Raw genomic sequence first — 20,370 nt, 5'->3', positions numbered from 1 at the left:
TTGGAAAGTTATTTCTAACCATCTGTTCATTCCACTTCTGTCTTTCTAAGTGAATTAGCTCAGAAACAAATGTTAAATAATTTAATTTGGTACCACAGTAAGTTAAGAAATTATCTTCCACAGTAAGTTAAGAGATTATCTTCCACAATATCCATTTAAGAATTTAATTTGGTACCACAGTAAGTTAAGAGATTATCTTTCCATACCTGTTAAGAAAAATATGACATGATCAAAAGTTAAAATTGAAATTGAAATTAAGCATACAACAATTTTGGATAACAAATTATACTCCCTCCGTTCTTTTTTAATAGGTTGGTTTTGTTATTAGAGAAAATTAAGGAAATTAAGAGAACTAATCATTGAAATTGGTCCCCATGACACTTGTTAATAAAAGAAGTGAAGGGAAATGGTCCCCATGACACTTATCAGTAAAACAAGTGAAGTGGTCCACATGACACTTGTCATCAAAATAAGTTAAGAGAAAAGTGGTCCCACAAAACTAAAGTAACATTCGACTTCCCAATTAGAAAACCAACCTATTTTTTTGGAACTTTCATTTATAGAAACCAGCCTATTATTTAAGAACGGAGGGAATATAATATTAGGAAAACTAATAGAGAGTGTATATTTGGAGTGCTGATATTGAAGCAGTTATAGGATGCACATCTAAGTTTGCGATAGTCATGGACCAGTACGCAAGAGCATAACCTCTCACACGCAGGGGCACATGAGACTACGCATGTACTAAGTGCACCCAAACAACAATCTGTCAATCCTTCACTTTAGTTATAAGATCAAACATAATTTGGACAGCTAAATTAGCCGTATTTTGTAACAAGTGTACTATTAAGCATGTCATTTTAACTTATTTGAACATACAAAATTGGAATCAAGAGGTAATGGTTTACTGAACCTCAAACTATGGACGTTATGGTTCATTTCTATCAATAATACGAGGGAAACCTCTTTTTCTAAAAAAAAAAGGAAAAAATAACAAAAAAAAAAACAACAATCTGTCATACAAGCATCATAACATTTTCTGAAGGAATTTGGTATCATTGTAGTACTCTCCTTCACAACAAGAATTGCAGCAATCAATTTCACAGTTTTCATATCCATCTTCAACTGATTAGTGACTTACTACGTCTCTCTCTCTGTCTTTTTTTACCTTATTCATACTCCCCAAAGATCAAATTGTAAAGGGTGTACGTGTCCCACAATCATGTCATTCGGTCATTCTTTGGTTGCATCTTTAGAGGATGCCATTAATTACTCCACAGATTTAGAAAAGAATCTCGATTAAAGGTTGTAATCTTGTTTTGTTGTGTTAATTGTTTTAATTAATTGTAATATAGAGCAAGCAGTCAAGTGGGGTTGTAGCTCATATGGTAGAGCGCTCGCTTCGCATGCGAGAGGCACAGGGTTCGATTCCCTGCAGCTCCACTGCTTTCAATATAGAAAATAGTTATTAGTTTTACCAATTTTAAAAAAGATTAGATAGGGCGGTCTATTTTTAAGAAAAATATAAAAAAAATTCAATTTTTTACTTGACATGCTTTTAGGTCAAATTTTTACCCGAGCTTGGTATTTAACTTAGCATGCTTTTAGTTTTAGGTCAAATTTTTATGAATTTCGACCCTTCTTTATGACATTAAGATTTTATCTATGATCTGAGTCAGATAGTAGGTTTAAGTTAAATTTTTAGACCCAAACTTTCTTTTTGGTCTGAACTCAGTAACTTTTTTAAACTGGAGCATTTTTTGACCTCCATTGGATCAGGAGTTTCTGACATCAGTCTTTTGATAACCTAGTCTTATTTCCGATTTCTAGATCATGTTATATTTATCTAATTTCTTACAGATTAAGCTATTCCTTGGGTCTCTTCTTGACCTCAAGGTTAGGCTAATATGCTCTCCCTTTCTTCCTCTTCAGTCCTTTTTTTTGGTTTTAGGACCTGGGATTTGTATCGGCCTGATTCGTGCTTTCAGACCAAGATGCGTATTTTCCCCTATGACCGGTGTGCTGGGATATTTTATCCTTGCGATCTTTTCTCGAATGTTTTCGTCCTTTTAAGACTGAAATTTTGATGAATCGGAGTTATACTCTTAGGTCGAGGTGTTTTTCATGTCCTTTTATTGACCTTTGACTATTTCTTCGTATCCTCAACCTGGATTGGGTCACTTCCATTTTAATAGTCTTTTGTACTTTGCGGACCGACCTATGCCTATGGTCATTTTATACCTTTGGCATATTTTATCATTTGTCCGACCTGAGACTGAGATCGTTCGACCAGATTTTGGATCTCTTTTATTTTAGTCCTTCTTCTAACGTGGACTTTTGATGATCTGGGTTCAATCTCTTAGATCGTTTCTTGCCTATGGCCCTTTTGAACCTTTGGCGTTTTCAAATCTACTCCCTCAACCTTGTTAGGTGAGGTTTATAGATCGCGCACGTCGCTTTTCATTCCCGAATTTTCCTTTCATGTTCAACTCATCTGATTGCTTATCTTTTAATTTTTTTTTTTCTCTTCAACTGTTGTTAAGGTATTTTAAGCTTTTTGAGTCATTTTTCCAGCAACGCTAGCGATGGAAGCAATATCGAACTATAGCGTGTGATGGACAGTTCTTACCTCGGGGTATCTATCCAGGGCCGTTCTGTGCTGCCAGTTCGGAGCTTTGGGTAGTTGGTCTTATTTTCGGCTGCTCTCTCACCACACTACAAGAAAGTGGGTTTGTTGTTACACGTCGTTCGTATGGAACGAACCCATGTTTTTTGTGGCAACAACCTTTTGCCACATAAATTTTTTTTGCCACACTGCGTGAAAACAAACCGTGTGACAAGAAGTTATTGCCACACCTTAAGTGTACTAAAGCAATAAATAGGTTTTATACCACACCAAAAGGTGAGGCAATAACATGAGGCAAAAAGGCATTTTTCTAATTTAATTATTCTTTATATGATTTGTAGTAGTTAATTTAATTATTTTCTAGGTTGCCAACCAAAAGCTTTGTATGATTTGTAGTAGTTATTATTATATTATACTATAATATATTTATGATTATTCTTTTATTTTTATTTTTATTTTATATTAAATATTTGTTGCCACACCAAAAGGTGAGACAATAACATGAGGCAAAAAATCATTTTTCTAATTTAATTATACATTTATTTCTAATTTTATTTTATTTTAAAAATTTGTTGCCACATAACTGATGATGCAATAATGCCGTGAGTGCAGCAACAAAATATCTATCACAACACCTTAATGTGCAACAACGTGTTCATAAACAGGGACGTTATACAACAAAGATGTATAAAGAAAAAAGCATTTTACTCACATGAATTGAATTAGAACAAAGAATTCAAATTGAATGAAAGGGAACAAATATCTGTTACAAAGTATGGTGATTCCAACTTTGACATAAGAAAAGATTTACACAATCCTCAAGTAAACTAACTTCAAAGAAACTTTAAACTTCAAGAAAGAAACATTAAACTTCAAATTAGACCTATTCCATGCTAAATCCATCCCATACGTCCACTGCTAGGCCTCGCGCTCCTGCTAAACAGATCAAAACAAACACCAACGAAGGAAAAAGAACATCATGGAATGGTAGAGAATCATCATGTCTAAAAAGATTGGGCTATAAGAAAAATATTAAATATAACACCAACATGCAAAGAGTAGATACCATACTAACTATCCAACAATTGTGACCACTTAAAAGTTATTTCACATGTTTGTTTGATATAGTCAGAATTCTAAAAATTGAAAATCAGGAAAAAAGATACTTACAATCATTTTGAGATCTGTAAAACTACTCCTCAAGTCGGTTAGACTGCTCCGCAGGTCTAATGAGTTGCTCCTCATGTCTGTAAGGCTGATTCACAGGTCTAACAAGATGTTCCTCATGTATATAAGGCTGCTCCCCAGATCTATTAGGTTGCTCTAAAGGTCTGTAAGGTTGCTCCCAAGGTGCAAATAGTGGCTGCGCATGTCTGAAGTGGTATTCTGAAGGTCCTGAAAATTTTCCCGGACTCAAAAAGTGCTCTGGCCTGCAGCACAATCTAACATACTCCAACATTTTATTCTCACGCATCTTAGCCTCCTCATCACGTGCTTTTAGTCGTGCCTCACATTCTGCATCTCGTTCCCTGATTCGCCTATCAAAATCTTCCTCTCGCTCTTTCATTCATCTCTCAAAATCTTAATTTCTCTCATAACTAGAGCATGTCGGATATCTTTCAGCTCTTACACGTTTCCGCCTTGTTGTAGGTACTACGTTTCCATAGACTTCACCACTAATTGGTTGCTGGTTACCATCCTCATCCAACCCTGATTGTTCCCTCATTTGGACCTATGTATATCAGGAAAAAATTAGGATAAAAGATCTTATCTTCTATGATAAGAAGTTCATAAACCTTACTAGAACAGATACTTACTATGAAGCCTTGTCAAATTGGGACCAAAGCTTTTCCAGTTTTTTTATTCACATGGGTTTTAATGAAGACATCACCATCAGTTGGTGGGTTCCCTCCATTATCTTCATCCTGAACAAATTCCATCACGTACAATGAATAATAGTAATTGAAAGAAAAATTCATATGAAAACTTCTTATAGAAAACTTCAGACACTATCCAATGTCAGTTAGCATATGATATTCCAATTCTTGACAAGGTTTAGCAATTTACAGCTAAGTCATCTGGATGATCAACAAATTCTAAAACATGCGAAAAGAAAGACATGCCTAAGTACAGTTACAAATAGAAAACTTCTAATTTTTAAAGGTTCATGTGTCCTTACTTAACTCCAAAAAATTTTAAAGTTGCAAAGTGAAAAGTGGTTGTAAAGACCAACTTATGTATGTACCGTTTCAGCTTTGCATCGAGCGTGGTTTTTCCTGCCCATTGTGTGCTTTACTTGTTGGCAGCTTCTACTCTTGACATTTTTTTCAGAAAATTTCTTACGAATATACAAGGCAGAATTAATTAGACATGAATGTATAACCAAAACATAAACCCATACATATAAGATGTGTGAACTTACCTGGTGTGTTGCATCAGTTTCCCAGAATTTCACGAGATCCTTCCACTCCCCTTCAGTTAACGCATCTGGTTTATCTGCAAGACGATCTGCAGTTGTATCGTGCCGCGTAAAGTGTCTTTCCTTCCATGTACCTTCTTGCCCCTAAATATATCACCAGCAATAGAGAGGGTGGCAGTTTTATAAAGTTCATCTACTATGAAGAAATCCTGAAATAGACAAAAAATGAAAGCATGTGGTGACTATATCTGCGAACATTCATCTAATTAAATACTCTAAGAGATAAGAAACAACCAACAGGAAAACACCTACAGCTTTGGTGTCAAAATAGAATAACAAAATCATTGATGTGACCAATCAACGAGTTCATAACAATATTTATTTGATGGTCCCACAAAATCATTGACGTGACCAACAGAGTAATTTTTAGTAGCTTAAGCTATTCTCAATTGCGTGCATAACAAAATTTTATGTAGAATTAGAGTCCAGTGAACTTGCAGCCATCTTTAGAATAGGATTTTTATCATAGAAAAAGGATTAAAAGAGCTGTTATAAGGAAAAATAGATAAGTTTACCAACTCTTTTTTCCATCATATTGGATGCTAATCATATGGCAAACAAACATAATATTAACCCTTTTTATAGTCTACCCAAATATTAAGCTCAGTTAAACATGTATCGGAAACACACAGGTATCATCCACAAAAAAAAAACAGTAAAAGAATCATATAGAGCAACAAGATTTTATGAAAAATAATCATACCTTCTTCTAAAGAAAATAACTTCTTGATGATTCTTTAGTCCCTCTGTTCGAAGGTTGAATAGTGGTAGTGTTGTGGAATTGTCGCCTTGAACCCTAACGAGAAACAAACCCAATATGAATTTAGAAATGATCGAAATTTAACAAAATAAAAAAAACATACCTCTATTTCGGTAAACAAAGAACCCTTTGTAATCAGTTCACGGTTCTGTTGTTCAGATTTCAGAGAGACTCGCTTAAACTTCGCTGGTTATTTTCTTCGTTTTCTCCGTCGAGTTATGTGGGTTTGGTTCATGGGGGCCTGTTATATCACCCGACCGGATCCAGATACTTGTCTTTAAAATTGCCTGTGCCCCTGTCCGACGAATAATAAACAGCCACGTATCATGTGAAAAGTAACAGCTTGTTAGTTTGTTATCTCCGTTAATACGGAATTCGTATTTTCTAAAATTTTAGTATTATAGAAAAATCAGGAAACTAATCTCTTCTTCTCCCTTTTGTCGGGATGTACTTGATTTCTACATCATAAAATTCAAAATCAAATCACTTAAAAAAGAAAAATAAAAAAAAACGATAACCTAAGAAAAATCTTATTTTTTTCTTTGTTAAATTATCTACGTATTTACTAAGCTTGATTCTTCTTACTGCTATCGATTATCTTCCATGGATACACATGAAACTTCTTAGTTCGTTCTTATAGCTTATTACATTTATTACATTACAGGAAACTTTTGTTGCCAGAGAAAGAGAATAAATTCCTAGCCCTAGTTTCGAACTCCAGCCATGCCTCTCCTTTAATCAACATATAATCCAAGCCCCAACAGAACTAATGCTCATAGGACTTTCGATACCGAAGATACATAGTAATTATTTTTATTTTTGATTTCTGTTTAATAAAAATTATTGACGCATGCAATGAAAAAAAAAAAGAAAAAAACAAGATCACGTCTCTGTTGGTGATTCGTGATCCTGAGCCCGAACCACTTGTAGTAACACTATTTTCTTTTTTATTAATATTAGAAACTCATTATATTGATTTATTAATCTTTTATTAATTTTAGAAACTCATTATAGTGATTTATTAATTTATATAAATAGCTATAGCAGCACCGGTGCGGCAAAAAGAAAGTCAACATTTTATTGATTATTTTATTTGTACATATTGCCACACCGATGTGGCATAAAATAGACTTGTTGCAACAGTTAAAAGTTATATGAGGCAAAAGGGTACTTTTTTGCCTCGACTATTTATAGGTGTGGCAAAAGGTCTTACTTAATTCCACATCTGTTGTGTGGTGAGATTAAAACCTACCTATTTCCTCAGTATTTGTTGATGTGTGGCAAAGTGGTGTAGAAAAAAACTCACTTTCTTGTAGTTCCAGTATGGGTCCTTCTTCTCTTAAGATCTTTATAGCATGTCTTTGGTTTAATTAAACTTATACGACTAGGCGGGCCAGATGTTTCCTTCTAGAGTTGTTCGACCAACTTTTTCGAGATATAAAATTTTGGAGCGACCAACTTTTTCGAGATATAAAAATTTTGAGCACTGTAAAATTTTTAACTAATATTCGCTTATGATTTTTTATGATAACATCTTGTGTTTCACCAATTTTCTAGTGAGTATTTGAATACTTCACATCAGCTTTTAATAATTATTTTCATACTTCTTGGAAATAAAGTGAGCATCTTGTGCTTTCAATTTGTTTTAAATGAGTATCTAGCACTTAATTTATGGTTTTCTAAGATTTATTAAGTATCAGTATACTTCACTTTCTCTTGTATTATAGATCAATGAGCATCTTGTGCTTCACTTGTTTTTTTGTGAGTGTCCGTGCGCTTCACTGTTTCCTTGTACAAGTTTTGAGTTTTGCTCCAGGGTACCTGTTCTGCAGAAATGTCGGATGGATGGTTATTCCTCTACAGACGTATAAATAAAGTGAAATTCAAATACTACGCACATCTGTAAAAGTGGTAGGTGAAGTATTACGAATCTGGTATCTGCTCATCGGGCTACAGACATTTATTTCTGATAGTAACTTGATGTTTTAAAGTTTCGGATAAAAAGGGTACTCTTTCTGTCTTTGGCAGTTATAGCTATTGTTAATATTTCTTTAAATAAGATATATTGCATGCGTAGATCATCTAGTCTCCCAAAAAATTCTTTAGTTTTTGGGCGCCACAACCTGTCTTCTTTGTTACTACATATGGGCCTTCCCAGGTCGCTGCAAGCTTTTCAAGCTTGTATTCAGGGATGCTTGCCAGTACTTCTCCGAGCACTAGATCTCTAGGCCAAAACTCTATGGGTTTTACAACTTTTTGGTTTTTCCTCATGTTCTTCTGATGTTTTTCCAGCTGTATCAGATATTTTTCTCTCTTTAGATCGATTTCTTCCAGGATTTTAAAGATAAGATCATCATATTGATTTCAGAGTTTACTGCGAGTGTCCTTGCAGTTGAAAATTTTAGCTCGGTGGGTAGAATTGCTTCTATAGCGGATGCTAGTAAAAAAGGTGAGTCAAGTGTGGAGATCCTTTTTATTGACCTGTAAGCCCATAGTACCTCATGAATAATATCATCTCACATGCCTATTGCAGCATCTAGCTTCTTCTTTATGTTTTCCAGCAGAGTTTTGTTGGAGATTTCTGTTTGACCATTACCTTTCGGGTAATAGTATTGAACCTGTGTTTTAGGTCACAGTTCAGATACTTTTAGATATAAGTCTATTGTTAACAGATAAAGATCCGAGATATGAGATATGCGTTGTTAGTTACGAGGTGAGATCTTGAGACTCATAAAAATTTTGTCCCGAAATACATGAGATGTAAGATGAAATCTTTCTTTTTAGATTTTTTTTTTTTTTTGAGTTTATAATTTTACTTCTGCTTGATATTCTCCCTTTTGCAGGACGATTTTAGATCTCTTGATTTGAATTGTGGACTATTTTCTTCTATTAGTACCATTGGCATTCCAAACCTTATATGTTCCTAGATAAATCTCTGAACATCCTTTTCTGTGGTTGTTACTACATCTTTAGCTTTAACCTATTTTTGAAAAGTAGACTGTATTGACTATCAGGAATATTCTACCATCCGGAGCCTGTGTAATCCAAGTGAGTTAGTTCCCAAATATTTTCAGATTAGAGATTTCAGATTTTTCTTATTTTTGAATTTTTCTATGAGTAACTTCAAGCATTAGTTCGATATGTTACTCATTTATTTGCGAGCTATGAGTATAGATTATACAATTTACCATTATAAATGGTCTCATAATGTTCATTGCCCATTAGACGAAAGTCCACATACTTAGCACATTGTGTTGGAGCTTAGCTGGTGCGTGTAGTTTTCTAGCATATTTGCATCTATTTCCCAGTAATTTCAATTTCGGACTTCATGAGTCTTGTAACAAGCTATTCATAATTTGTATACTATGAATTATCAGATCTGAATATCTTCACGGATCCATGAGTGATCGTGAGATTGGGCCATAAGCTTAAGAGTCTCTCATAGACTTAGAATAAGCTTTTAGATACTATAAGTTATCAGTTGTGTACATTGTACTTGGTTTACAAGTATAACTTGTATGGCTATTTATATTAGCGTAGATATCACGTAGGAATCATGTCTAATTTGGAACCTCCTTAATCTAGATGAAGATGACGTCATGATCCACTCAGACGTTGCTTCCTTTCCAAAAACACCTTCGACCTAGGTAGTTCTCTTATGTCACGTGGCTCTTACTCCAGGTCGCGAGTTCTTGGTCCTTACTTCCAGTTGTGTCTTCGGTCTCTGTCTTCGTTGTATATAAGCTCCAGAACTCAGATCGTTCGTGTGGCTTAGTCTTCGTCTCAGGTCATGATTATAGAAATATGACGACCTTCAAGTCTTGCATGTACCAAAAAGCGTTCACCCGATCTCGATGTAGGTTCTATATCAGCACTCTAGCTCGTATGACCTGTACAGTTATCAGTACTTGGTAAATGTTATATTTTTTTCATCTACACCACACACAGATAGTCATATTGAACGAGTCAATGTATGTCTTGAGGGATATTTAAGGTGTATATCAGGTCGTAAACCAAAGAAGTGGATAAGATGGCTCTCCTTTGCTGAGTGGTGGTACAATACAAATTATCATACCATTTTGAAGATGCCACAATTTACGACCCTCTATGGTTATTCTCCTCCCCATTTATCTTTTTCTATTGAAGTTACCTCTTCAATGGCTTCTATTGAAGAATACTTGAAAGAGAAAGATGTTTTTGTGGAAATTTTTAAGGAGTTCTTGCATAAGGCACGTGAAAGGATGAGAGTTTTTGATCACGTTCTTCTCAAGAGGCAACCCTACAGACAATCTTCCATGGCACTGAGGAAAAAAATTTAAGATATCATCTTGATACTATGGCCCGTTTCTTGTTGTGATAAGATTTGGACAGGTTTCTTATAAGTTGGACCTTTCTGCATAATCCAAAATTCACCTTGTCTTCTGTGTTTCACGATTGAAGAAGAAGTCAGGAGGTGCAATCACTATGTTTCCTACACTTCCAATGGTTGATGATGAAGGTAAAAATTATCTTAGTTCCAATTGCTGCCTTGAAATTTCGCATGACATTTTCAAGTTCAACTGATTCCTGAGGTTTTAATCCAATGGTCACATTCTACACCAGCATATGCAAATTAGAAGGATGTTTCTAATGTGAAGACATATTTTCCAAACTTTAATCTATGGGGACAAAGATACTTTGAAGAAGGGGGTATTTTCATGTCCCCTGACTGGAAACCCTTAGCAAAAGGCTTGTGCGTTTAGAACGAAGCAATTAAGTAGATCCATTTTCATTTAATCCTCTTTTGATTAGAATTGGTCATTAATAATGTAGTGGATATGTTTCTACGTGTAGGGATGTTATCTCACAGGTTAACATTTTAGGGGTTCTCTATCCATTTAAGAAAAGTTCAGTGTTTATTGAGGATCATTGAATGAGAAATTAAAAGCTTGGTTGTGCTCCGTTGATGTAGAGTTACTTCCATTATCTTCTTATATCTGTTACAACTCCAAATACGACACAAAGGTCACTTAACTACTTCGAAAACTCGAGACAAGGTGGGAGACGTGGAATACATTGATGTTCCCCCACACCTCTAGTGGACTCATCATTATAATGTTGGCATATGGGATAGCCATAAATTCTCCACCATCTTCTCAACTAAATCTTTTTTTTCTTCTGATTACGGTGCTAACCAGATTCAAACTCAAGTCACTTATGTAATCACCAGTTCACCACTATATTACAGTGACATCGGTAATCTTTTCACTTCAATTCATCCCCAAAAAATATGTAGCAACCCTGAGGGTCCGAGCGGTGACATTATGCACTTATGTGATCATTTATTTTGTATGTATTCTTTCAAGAATGTGATTTTTCTTCCTTTTGTCAAATCCGACAAACCACCAAGAAAAAAATCACATATTAAATCTAATCTGGTCCCTACCGGTCCAACCATATATATCATTTTTCATCTGAAAAGGAACCTACATGCAGCTCGCATGACACTTTTCACCTTGACAACGGATATCCAATGCAACTTTATAAATCCTAATTTACTGAAGTGAAAGATCATTTGTTTTTTCCATGTCCTTCCACAATGGAGATTTATAACACTATGGAGATCTCTGTTGGAAATATATGTTCTAAAACAAAAATGTATTTCTATTTATTATTTTTATTCAAATTGTTTTACTCTTAAGTTTGAGAGGTTTTTCTTTTATGTATTTGGAGTTTAAAAGAAAAAAGTTTTTGTGAGAAAAAAATTTAGTGTCTAATCATCACTTGTTTTCTAAAGTTTGATTTTGAGCAAGAATAAAAGTATATAAGTATCACATCCTCTCAAAGTGCAAGAGTAATTGTGAAAGATATGTACTCTGTTGTATTGTCCTGTGGACGACGCGTCATGGAAGAACTGCTTGCACAACTTGGACAGAGCCGCAAAACGTCTTAAAGATAGCGACCTGGTCGTGACTCATTCATAACACTTTTATTTTGTATGGTTTTATGATTGTTTATCAGGCTATTTTTCAGCAATTTTTCCAACACTCTCTTTTGTTTCTCTCATTTCAACACAAAATTATTTTTTTTCAGTCCAACACACTAAAAGGAATGGATATCATGTTGGAACTCTTTATTATTGTTGTTATCTTATGATGATGGATATGGAAGCGCCGGTTCTCAGTCGTCTTGTCTGGTTTAACCTCGTTCTACAATCTTATAATATATCACATTGTACCCTCTTTTCGGCGTGGTACCCTCATACAACCTCACTATACCCATCTAGAGTCCACTTAAAACACCACCAACAACTCTTCCTTCACCCCCCGTGCACTTACAAATGTCAAGTGGATATTTTATGTTGATACTTTTCCTCGAATAATCATTAATTGACGGACTTTCCCATAATTTCATTTCCATCTTCCAAGAATGATTACATGCATAAACATCATTACAAATCACGATATGACTTATTGACACTATATCCAATAGCAAAAAACTTGAATATCGGGTATAGAGTTTTTGATAAAAATTTAATTTTCAAATTCAAAAATAAAATAAAAAGTTAATAACTTAAATCTCGAAGAAATGGAATCGGAGTACGATAGTTGTATCGTGGATCGAGTTTTTCGTAAAGAAGCAATATATCAATGGTAAAACTTAATGGTTCTCACCGAGAACTTCAAAAAACACTTCAAAAATTCTCAAAAGAGGCTACAAAAGAATAAAAATGATGTCAAATATCGATAAATATGAATAAGAAACAAGCAACTTTGAATTTTTATGTTAATAAAAAAATTTATTTTTGGGTATAAGAACAATTTTTTATTTTTGGGTACAAGAACAGAGAGATGAATAAAAGAAAAACAAAATAAGGACCATTAAAAAGTTACAATACCAATTCTAGAAACGATGTTTCCAGGGATTTGAGAAGAAGTTTATTTGTCTTGGACGTTGTTTGATAAGGCGAAGGCTGCAAGAGAATGAGCTGTATTGTTTGCACTTTTGGACACAAAGCTATGTTGGATATTTTCAACAAACCCTTAAATTGTAGGTGCTACAACGTCTCTTAGGAATTTTTCTATTTTAGAGATTCTAATGACAGTTAGAAAACCGAACAGAAACATCGTTTTCCCAACAGACACCATTGTTGGAAGAGATGTCTATTCGCTCTGAAGATGCCTGTTGGAGATGAAGAGTCATCTTCAACGGATGTCAAACTCTCTATATATAGCGTCCTTGTTTTCCATTCAAACACATCAAAAACTCTCTCTGTTTTATCTCTAACAAACATCATCAGAAACAAAACCTATGTGTTCTTGGTTGGGTCAAGTTTGTACAAGGTTTGAATCCAACATTGTTGTAGGGCTTCAAGTATCCTGACGACAATATTCATTGACCTATTTGTACTCGCCAATATAATTAGGAAGGGTCGAATAATTGTCGAAAAGAATCTATTATTAGAGCCTTGAACCCAGAGACAACATTCTTTTCTTCATCCTATTTTAGTGTCAATTTTCCAACAAGCTAAACTTCAGCTTGTTTACAGTCCTTCCTAAAGCCTTTATGTTGTCAATGAAACTCCAAATTCTCCAAGGGGAGTTATTGGCTTCGCCCTCTAACGACTTTCACCACCACCTGACAGCCCCCTTCAATGATGAATAAATCATACCCAAGTCATTCCATTTAATACAACACTGTAATATGGTGTTATTATAATGAATATTAATTTATGCTATAATATTTTATGAATTTTAACCTAGCTTGATTGGGGTATACCCAAATTAATTGGGGTATACCAAATGAGACAAAATAAGGTCATTTTGAAGTAAAACACAAAGCCCCTTAACCACATATTTACAAAAATGGCTAATCTACCCTTGATTAATTAACACTAATAAATACGATTAGGGTAATTAATTTAGTTAGTTAATTAGTTGATTGAAATTTTGGAATTAGGTTTTATTTTAGATTGAATTCACGGAAATGGGTAGATTTTTGAGATTTTTTATTTTATTTTTTTGAGAATTCTATTTGTAACGGAAATGAAATCGTACTTCCCAAACACTTATAAATATGGGGTTGTAGAGCTGCTGGGCGATTTTATACTCAAAATTATAGAAGGAATTAACATTTTCAGTCCTGAAAATATGAAAAGTCGGCAAGGTCGACAAAAAATACCCTGCCGACTATATGATTTTTGATATACAGAGAAAGGTGTTACAAATGCATGATTAGTCGGCAAAGTATTAATTTCATAACCTGCCGACTAAACTATAGTCGGCAAGGTATAAGGATGAATATCATGCCGACTAAAATATAGTGGCCAGAGTATAAGGTTGAATACCGTGCGGACCCTGTAACTGCTGATTTCAGAGATGAAAAGTCGGCACGGTATTCAACCTTATACCCTGCCGACAATATTTTAGTCGGCAAGGTCGACAAAAAAAACCTTGCCGACTTTCGATTCGTTTTGATTCTTCGTTTTTTTTATTATTATTATCATTATCTCATCATGTATAGTTAGACAGTTTTGAAGAAAGATTTTGAATTTTTTTTGCATATGTTTTAGTCGCCATGGTTTTTTAGTATGGGAAATTTGGTCGTTTAACACCTTTTAGACACCCCTTACCATACTAGTTTTGGATGTAAATAATATGGATATACCCCAATTAATCTGGGTATACCCCAATTTCGCCAAGAATTTTAAGACTGAAGAAATGTTATTTTAAAATAATTAATTTACCCCGGAATAACTTAACGAAATTTGAATATAGTTGATAGTAATTAAAAAAAAAAGGAGCATGTAGCTTTATTTATTGTTTAGAGTTAATTTTTCTAGAATGATAAAAAGAAAGGATGACTAGTTAAAACATAAGTAACGGTTTGCTTCCATATGTACGATTTAGCTTCCAGAGACGTGTTGTTTGGGTTCGTGCTTACCATCGAGAGACAAGAAGTTATATATAATACTACCTATGTTTTTGGAAAAAATATATATGATCACTTTTCTAATGAAGCCTATTTTCCAGAAAAGAAGTAAATATATTTACGGAAAATTGGTCATTTGTCCAAATATTTTTAAAACACGGTTCAAATGGACGAGTAAAAAATAGTTTGGATGAAATGGACAAAAAAAATAGCAAGGATGAAACTGGATTCATCCTGACTTAAACTTAAAAAATAGCAAGGATGAAACTGGATGCATCCTGATGTAAATTAAAAATAAGAAAAAATATTTGAAAATGGGTAGGATGAAACAAGTTACATCCTTGCTATTTTTACATTTTTGTCCATTTAAACAGTATCAAAATCTAATTATCCTTTTCACCCAAAAATTGTTGATTTTGGTCTTTTTAACCAATTTTGTGATATATTTATTAATTTTCTTTAAGGTATATAATTGGGCCCTTTGAATTGGTCATGTCGCCGATTCAACTTGCATATCCCGCTAGCTACAGGATCAAGCTCGGCTATAACGATGGAGGATATGAGAAAAACAGGAGATCTAGCAAAGATAATTAAAATGATATACTTCTCTCCCCAAAAAATTTAAAATCTAAAAAAATATGAAAAGGTTAATTAGTGGACATGGCCTTCACGAAACATAACATTTTCCTCAAATAAAAATGACGTAAATTTGCGCAGTATAATGGAGTTTATGGAAGGAAAAGACGGACATATTATACAACAATGTTTCAAGGAGTAGTTAAATCATTATAATTATTAGGTGTTTGATGCTTAATTAGGTTTTGAATTTTGAATCTTTTAAAGGGTTTTATTCGTTAACTTTATATGTAATTTAGTAATTAGGATGTTACGGTTCACACACCCATGTAATCTTTTGTTTTCCGAATGTCGTTATTTTAATGACCTGGAACTGTCTTACGTAAAATTTAATATAAATTTTAACTAATTTATAGAGAAAATTATCTTATTTAGATTCCACTTACATGACTAGTTAACATACACGAATAGAAATAAAAATGCCTAGTTAACTTTATTAGATCTTCGTCGTATTCATATTTAGTCCGGTCATAGATCGACTCGGGGTCCTAAATATTTATAACTCTAGCTAGATCTTCAAGTGAAGTTGTTAATTTTGGAGCACTTATCAGAGCAAGAATTGACATAGCTATCCACATCATTATCACCATGGCCTGCAACAATGATACATCACCAGTTCATACAGTTAGCTAGGTTACCTAATTACGCATCGCTGAATTAGTTATTTTGAGAGAGCCTATATATATAATTACCTGAGTATTTTCCGGTGACGTACTCATGATAAGCACAACCCAAGTTACAGTACTCGTGGAGAACATTTTTATTTGTAGTAGTAGTCGAATTATCATGGTGGCACGAGTTTTTACAAGTAAGGATACAATAAATCGGATTAGTAAGAACCATCTTGTAACAATGACGCAAGCACGTTCTAAAACATCCTAACTTATTAGTTGATGATGATGTTGGTGCTGGTTGATCCGCTGGTGTAGCTGATGAATAAGTCTGCCCTAAGAACACTCCACATACCATTAGAACCACCACCATCACAAAATTAGTATTCATCCTTATTATGTATGAATTTGTTTGTTTTTTATCTTAAGTTTTTCGAGTGAACTTTCTCTGAGACAAAGCTTGCCTGACTAGCTCCCTATTTTCGCTCTTTCTCTAAGTACAAGACTAATTTATAACCATGATTCAGCTAAACCAAACAATGCATGCTGGTTGCATATCCCGTTCTTTCCAATATTCGAGAGAATCTCATTAAATATGATTATTGTTCTCTCTTGCTCTCTTTTATTTTCATTAATAGCACATTAATAGCAGATAAGCATGCAATTGATCTTTCTGACTTATTTTGTACTTTAGTTATGCAGTTGTTGAAAATTAAAGGAGCTTTGAGGTTGTGCACGCCAACACAATTTAGAGTTTCTCTTACATACTCCCTCTGTTCTGATTTACTTGATGGTCTAGATTTTTTCACGCAGATTAAGAAACAACAAAGACAGTAAATTTTTTTCCAAATCTACCTATATTAATAGTTTCCTAAAACTTTAAAGCACATAATTTTTAGTTTCTAGATTTAGTGTAAATCACGAATTCCCTTGTAATTTACTTAGGATAAACAAAATATTCCTCTTTGGACTAGATTTAAAAATTGGAGTAATTATATATTTGCTAATTACGATGAGAATTAATTGTATGTCGTGATTCCAAAGCAAGGACAAATCAGTGTGAGAATATGAGGAAAATAACTTAAACTCTCATCTATTTTGGAACACAGAAAAAACCCTAAAACTTCAAGTAAAATGGAACAGAGAGTATGAAAAAGTAATTTCGACTTCTACACGAAAAAGTCAAAATCTAGCTTTGGTATATAGTTTTAGAATAGTTAATTAATGCAAAAAGTTAACTCTGTGTGAAACAAAATATTTTTACTTCTAACTTATGTGGTTGATTTTTGCTTATGGGAAACATTGATATTGTATATTGATATTTGTCATATCTCTTCTTTTCATTCCAGCTTTTATTAGAATGTGAGTTTATTGGTTGCACATAACTCAAATTCATAAAACCTTAGGACAAACACATATTAATCCCTAAGCGCATCTCCAATGCTAGGGGTCAAGGTCATCATATGTGGAGGTCTTATTAACACTTTTTGGTTGTGGGTCGTTTATTACATGACAAAAATAAAATAAAAATAAGATTCTCTACCTAAATTTCATCTCAATCCCCAAAGTCTTATCTAGTAATACTTTTTGGGGCTATTTAACGGTTGGTACCTGGCAAATAACCAACACCTTAGTTTGGTACCTAACATTTCCAATATTAACGGTTGGTACCTAGATGAATCATTGACTGTCAAAGTCAGACGTTGACCAAACTATATTTTCATTTTCTAAAACTTTATTTTAATTTAAAAAAATTGTATCTTACAAATATACCCCTAACTCTTATGTGTTTCTCATATATTTCATTTCGTGCTTTCACCTATTTCAACCAACCATCTTCACCCGCACCGTCACCACCACCGCCACCCATACCTTCCCGACACCAACTTAATCTAATCGATATATATAAAGTAACCTAATTTGCTCGGCGTCTTTAGGGGAGACCCTGAAAGAATTAGGGGCGAAATAATAAGACAAAATAGGTTGAAAATACTTATATATTCCTTCATAATCGGTAGTTTAGTTTTCTTTTATCTACCGATTGCAAAATCTCATTTTTGGGACAACTCTATATTCGGTAGTTATATGAACTATTTTGACTACCGATTATAGGCTCAACCAAATTAAAAAATAGAGGATTTTTGTAAAATCTCATTTTGGAGCTACTCTATATTCGGAAGTTATATGAACTATCTTGACTACCGATTATGGTAAGATTTCGGTAAAGAGGTTTACTGTATAATCGGAAATAGGATAACTTCATTTACTACCGATTACAGGCTCAACCAATATTCAAAAAATAGAGGATTCTTACAAAATATCATTTTTGGGGAGACTCTATATTCGGTAGTTATATGAACTATTTTGACTACCGAATATGGTTGGATATTTGAGAGTGCCACTGTATAATCAGAACTCAGGATAACTTCATTTCCTATCGATTATATGCTCAACCAAAATTCAAAAAATAGAGGATTTTGGCAAAATCTCATTTTGGGGCGACTCTATATTCGGTAGTTATATGAACTATCTTGACTACTGAATATGGTTGGATATTTGCAGAGAGCGCCACTGTATAATCGGAAGTCAGGTAAGTTCATTTCCTACCGATTATAGGCTCAACCAAAATTCAAAAAATAGAGGATTTTGGAAAAATCTCCTTTTGGGGCGACTCTATATTCGGTAGTTATATGAACTAAATTGACTACCGATTATGGTAGGATTTCAGCAAAGAGGTCTACTGTATAATCAGAAGTCAGGATAACTTCATTTCCTAACGATTATAGGCTCAACCAAAATTCAAAAGATAGAGAATTTTTGCAAAATCTCATTTTGGGGCTACTCTATATACGGGAGTTAAATAACCTAAATTCACTACGGATTATGGTAGCATTTTTGCCAAAGGTCTAATTTAATCGGGGGTCAAGATGACTTTATTTACTACCGATTATAGGATAATAAAAATTCAAAAGATAGAGGATTTTATTTTGGCAATACTTTATATTCGGAAGTTATATAAACTAAATTGACTCCCGATTGTGGATTAATTTCCGATTGTAAATTTATCTACCGATTGTGAAGGGTAGTTTGGTCATTAAAAAAACGGAGATAAGGGATAGCTACGTTTAACGTTTGGATGACCTTATTTTGTCTTTTGTGTCGCCCATAATTTTTTTGGGATCGCCCCTAAATATGTCAGGATAATTTGTAACTGTAAGTTTGGTTTTCAGCCGCGAAACATATTATCTCTGTACAAAATTTCCATTTTTTCGCATCACAAGAATAAATCTCCAACTAGTTGTATGTTATTTTCCTAGTATTCAATCAAACATTTAATCATGCATTCATCTGGAATCAATTCTCAGTAACGATTTAAGTATCAGATCTTAATTTTATCGAAAGTTCTCTTTTTGGATTTCCCTCTGTTTTAGGGTTTTTGATTTTAGTATTTGATTTTTTTCGAAATCGCGGAGAACAACAAGAATGCAAGAAGCAAAAACCAATGATCCAAACTCTAATTTCTGTAGTTTTGGAAAATTAAAAAGTATTTAATTTCAACTCAAATTTTCAACAACAACAACTTGCAGTCTTCTGGAACTCCTTTTACAAGTCTAGTCAGATTTGATGCCAACCCTGCTTTGGATCAAACTACAGAGGAACAATTTTATTTTTAACGTGAGTTTAGTTAGGTTATTGAATCCTGATTTGTGTATACATTTTAGTTAGGGTTATGATTCTTATGAAATTGATTATTAATGTTAGAAATTATTGATTATGATTGGGTTAGTGATGTTAATGAATGGCATGTTAGTGATTATGGAAGTTCATAAAATGGATGTTATGATTATCAGGATGAAATTTATGTCGATGGTTAGAGCTAGAAGTGTATATTTGGTGAATATCTTCCACAAGCATTATGGAGATCTTGGAATCTTATTTATACTGATATTGAAAACTAGATAAGTTACAGACTCTAACTGAATACAAAGACTGAAAACAAATTCAAAATATAAATGACTCAGCTGACCGTAAATATTTCCATACGACTCTCAATGTATACTCAATCAACTGACTGAGTTACACAGCTGCATTCTTATCTCTAACACCCTCCTTCAAGTTGAACCGGAGTTGATGGACGTTCAAATTGTCTCGGAGAAGTTGGAACCTTGGAGAAGATATGCCTTTGGTAAGTATATCCGCCAGCTGATCTTTGTTGCTGATAAACTTCACATTCAGCTGTCTGCGCGAAACTCTTTCCCTCACAAAGTGATAGTCTATTTCTATGTGCTTTGTTCGAGCATGGAATATGGGATTAGCAGTGAGATAAGTTGCCCCTAGATTGTCACAC

The 20,370-nt window shown here is 33.9% G+C and overlaps 1 non-coding gene across 1 annotated transcript; it reads left to right on the top strand.

Moving 5' to 3' along the window:
• The first annotated feature begins 1,370 nt into the window (after nt 1–1,370).
• Nucleotides 1,371–1,443, top strand: TRNAA-CGC. The gene has a single exon. It is a non-coding gene; the product is annotated as a tRNA-Ala (tRNA).
• Nucleotides 1,444–20,370: the final 18,927 nt, after the last annotated feature.

The sequence above is a fragment of the Papaver somniferum genome, chromosome 7, assembly GCF_003573695.1.
Source record: "Papaver somniferum cultivar HN1 chromosome 7, ASM357369v1, whole genome shotgun sequence".
In the NCBI taxonomy this organism is placed as follows: Eukaryota; Viridiplantae; Streptophyta; class Magnoliopsida; order Ranunculales; family Papaveraceae; genus Papaver; species Papaver somniferum.
This window is presented reverse-complemented; position numbering and strand designations above follow the sequence as displayed.